Below are 4,074 nucleotides of genomic sequence, written 5' to 3' on the forward strand. Positions count from 1 at the left end.
TCGTCATTTCCCGTTTATATATGCAATGACCCCACAGCTTCCAGCGTATGCATCCCTGCCTTAAGAGGGACATGCTCACATTTCATCTCATGAGAAGAAAAGCTGTGCTAAGGACCTAACCCAAAGTCTGTCACATTCTTCACAGCTTTCACATACTCATGAATAATGCAGCAGAAGCTGAAGTCAGCTCTGGATCTGTTCTGCACTGCTGAGATATTTCATCTATAAGTCTAAGTCCTGGTGAGAACGTGGCTTGAGGCATCACCACGGACCTACCAGAACCTGGGAACGCTTTCCTCTGAGCCTCTCCTATGACTCCTGCATTAGGTAGCATAAATTGCATAAATCTTACCACATATTTGGAATTAAAAAGCATATTAGAACAAGTTTCCAACAAGTCCACCAAGCAAATGGACTTCTTCAATCAATCCCACACCTGCTGCCACAACGAGATTGGGTCCTCTAGAAATAGCTCAAAGGGCTCTTCTTCAGGGCTGAAGGACTGTCCATTCTGCTCTGCAAAATGCCATTGAGGAGAAATAGGAATGATGCCACCTCTCCAGGGTCCCTTCCCAAGGAGGCATGGGGAAATGGCAGCACAGAAGCTTAGTGGCTACTGGAAAGCTGCTCTGCAGGGAATGACTTGCTGGAGCAAGAGGAAGGATGGAGAAACCAACACCAATTTGGCCCTTCCTTTACTAGGAGTTCTTCCAAACCCCCTCCTCTCTGCTGCTGCACCTGTCCAGCCTCCTCCTCCTTCACAGCAGCAGGAGTTTGCTGTAGGACAACTTCTCACTCAAATTGGCATTACCTGAAAGTGGCTAATTGGCAGCCCCAGAAGCATCTTCCCATGTTCGCACCATCTCCCACTGCTCAAGCTGTTTCTCTTCCACACAGGTGAGAAGAGAAGATGTTAGGCAGGATGGTGAAATGAGGCAGGAGAGCCATGGCTGAGCTCCTTGGGACAGAGCAGCTCCAAAAACAAGGGCAGAGTAACCCTGTGTAGGAGCTGGGACTTTCCTGGGTCCCTCTGGGACTGTGGGAAGAAACCACTCAGGAGCAACCACACAACCTCAAACCTCTCTGTCCCCTGCCCTTCCCCTGCCCTACCCTCCTTAGCCTATTATGGGTATTAAAGTACAAAGCAAAGCACTTTAAAATAAGTACCCTTCCCACTGGAGAGGCTGTGAGAACAAGCAATCCACATGGGATAGCAATCACATCACCTCATGTACTCCTCAAAAGTGCTGAGATAATATTATGATAGATAGGTGTGAGAGAAGAACAGTCTGGTCACTGAACACAAAATGAAAGCAATATCTGGACAGACAGGTTCTCCAAACCAGACACGTTGCTGTTGAAATACTCTGGGCAAAAGGAGACCAGTGGCTCCTGGCATTTCCCATGGTTTGGCACTGCCCTCATGAACACACCTGTTAGAAAACCTCTGCAGGAGTCCAGGGCTTTGTCCTGCCTTAACCATAAGAATCCATGAGCAGAGAGCACTTTCCACCACAGAGCCAAGACATCAGAGGAAAGCCCTGAGTTTACCAGCACAGTTGACCTCAGCCACAGCCTTGGACCTGGTGTCAGTAGCCCTGTGGTTCTCCAGAGCAGATGCAGTTACAGCAGCACAGAGTGGGGCAGATGCTAAGCATGCTCGTTTTAGTCCCAGCTCTCACCTCCACCTGCTCAGCACCTGAATTTTTCCAGTCTCCTGCTGGGGGGTGATGATTGTATTAATCTCGGAGATCTCCAGATGAAAAGCACCAGCAAGATGCCAGGGATTACACAGATTAAAGAGATGAGGCAGGACTTGAAAAGCACCTCTCCAACCAACTGGCATATGAATCCCTGTGCCACTGCCTTCCCAAGTCCAGCACTTGTCTCTGCCATGTTCCTCCGTGCAAACGTACCCTTGCTACCACTGCAGCCTTTGCCCCAGGGCAGGCAGTGCCTGGCCCAGCCTCCCCACTGCTCTCAGCCTTCTCCAAGTCACATTCCCCACCAGCCATGGGACACCCAACTGCTCTCCTACCATTCTGCCATTGTGTTGGCAATGGTACTGTCAACCCAGGTCTTCCCACCTGACCCAAACTGCCCAGCTCACTCAGTGCACAGCACCAGCCCTTTCTGAACTCGCCCCACCGATGAGGGGCATGTGCCCCGCAGATCAGGCATTGCTTATCCTCCAACAGCGAACACAAAGGTAACATCAAAGCAGGAAGCTGTGCTTGGGAAGATTAGTTTGTGGCTGGGAGATGCCTTGTTTTGAGAAGTGACCCTCTGTTGCTTTCATGAGAAGTTTTTTCCCATCCTGGCCCCTTATCAGCCGGCTGGGAGGTGATGTCCCTATCAGAGTAGCAGGCTCTGCCCGTTCCTGCTGGAGGCGGTTCCTGGCCACTCCAGGCACCAGTGATTCATGCAGGAAGCGTGTGGGTTGAGATATACCCCAGGCTGACAAGAAGGAGCGGGAAACTTTGGAATTGAGGCTGAAAAGAGCCGCTTTCTGTTCCAGCTGTTCCTCTGACAGCTTCAGGGAAACTGGCACTGCTCTGAGCACTCGCCAGGTGGTTCTGCTGCTGTACCCAGGTCAGCGGTAGCTGAAGGACAGAGCCTGAAGGTGGTGAGCTTGGAAGTGCTCCTGGGGGTATTTCCCTGGCCCAGTGCAGCTCCTGGTCAGGCTGCTCAGCCCAGCTGCAGCACAGCCAGGGCACAGCAGCCAGCGGTACTGCTGGCAGCAAGGTGGCTGCCGCTCTGCACCTCCCAGCAAAACACCTCCAACTACCAGCCCTTTGCCTCCCACACTCCGATCTTCTCCAGCAGAGGTGCTTTTACAGCTGCAGAAGGCAGCAGAAGCCTTCCCAAGGTGTCCCAGGATGGCTGCAATTACTTTCCAGATCACAGGGACCCCAGGGAATACCCAGCATCTGCTCTGATGGAGGTCTCAGAAAGAAGTGGAGGAAGAAAACCATTCTGGCTATTCTCTCAAACACCACTGTGTAAAACAGCAGCCAATGCTCTCCTGATGGCCCACACTGACCCTGCCACAGAGAGGGGACACTCGACCCTCACCCTGGCAGAGCAAAGCCTGCAAACACTTCAGCACAGGCCACACTGCAGCTGTAGGGGTGGTCCCTGGAGAGCTAAACTTCAACACCCACTTGAGGCCACTACTCACCAAGGGCTCAAGGTCACATAAGCTCAAGGGCAGTGCCTACGTGAGCAAATAATTGTGTGTGATAGAGGAGATCAGTTGGCTGAAGCAGTTGGTTTTGAGGCTCCTACACCTACCATGCATGCTGCTCGAGGATGTTACTTCCAGCTAGGCTTAATCTCCTGGACCAAGCCCCTAGACATGCATGTGATTCCCAGCCACCCAGAGGACCAGTTGCTGCTTTCATCCACCACATCCTCCTCCACAGCTGGAGAACATCTGGTGCAAGCTCAGGCACAACTTCTGATCTGGTTTCCACCAAAATGAACCCAGTTTGTATGCAAAAAACTGCACTGCCAACCCATAGAGTTCACAGAGAGTGAGGACAATTAGGAAATTTGCTTCAAAACCACACGACCACTCCAAAATGAAACACCAGTAGGGTTAGAGCCTATGATCTCTCAGCTCCCACTGGTTTTGGAGGGAAATATGGCTACCCCAGATGGAGCTTTAAGTGTTTCCATAAGCTTTTGGTTTCACAGCTTCAATCCTAGCCCCTCAGGGGGGATTTTACACACCTTTCACCTTTCATCCAGCTGTCTGTGTCTGTATCCAGCTCCTGGCACGCACATCAGAGGGGCCTCGCCCAGCGTGCAGACAGCTTTCCTTCCCTGAGCCCGGGGCGGGCACCGCTCCAGCCGCGTGCAGAGAGCCAGCCTGCAGTATTCCTCAGGATTGGAAGGCAAGTCTGAGCAGGAAGGGATCTGCCTGCCTGGGGCACACCCCTCCACATGAAGGGCCACTGGGAAAACCATCTTGAGATGGTTTTGGGTAGTGCCCACCTGCCATCAGCTGGCCAGGTCCCATCGCCACCAGGGCTTCTGCTCCACACCGCACACCTCCACAGCCCCTCGTGT

At 52.4% G+C, this 4,074-nt stretch overlaps 1 long non-coding RNA gene across 1 annotated transcript in view; it reads right to left on the bottom strand.

The window, feature by feature from the left end:
* Positions 1 to 1,012, bottom strand: part of LOC108445341 — a 4,768-nt gene extending 3,756 nt beyond the window's left edge. Inside the window, exon 1 of the long non-coding RNA XR_001860165.1 lies at positions 812 to 1,012. This is a non-coding gene — a long non-coding RNA (uncharacterized LOC108445341). The remainder of the gene's footprint in view (positions 1 to 811) is intronic.
* Between the last annotated feature and the right edge of the window lie 3,062 nt (positions 1,013 to 4,074).

Source organism: Corvus brachyrhynchos, unplaced genomic scaffold (genome assembly GCF_000691975.1).
Source record: "Corvus brachyrhynchos isolate BGI_N302 unplaced genomic scaffold, ASM69197v1 scaffold223, whole genome shotgun sequence".
In the NCBI taxonomy this organism is placed as follows: domain Eukaryota; kingdom Metazoa; phylum Chordata; class Aves; order Passeriformes; family Corvidae; genus Corvus; species Corvus brachyrhynchos.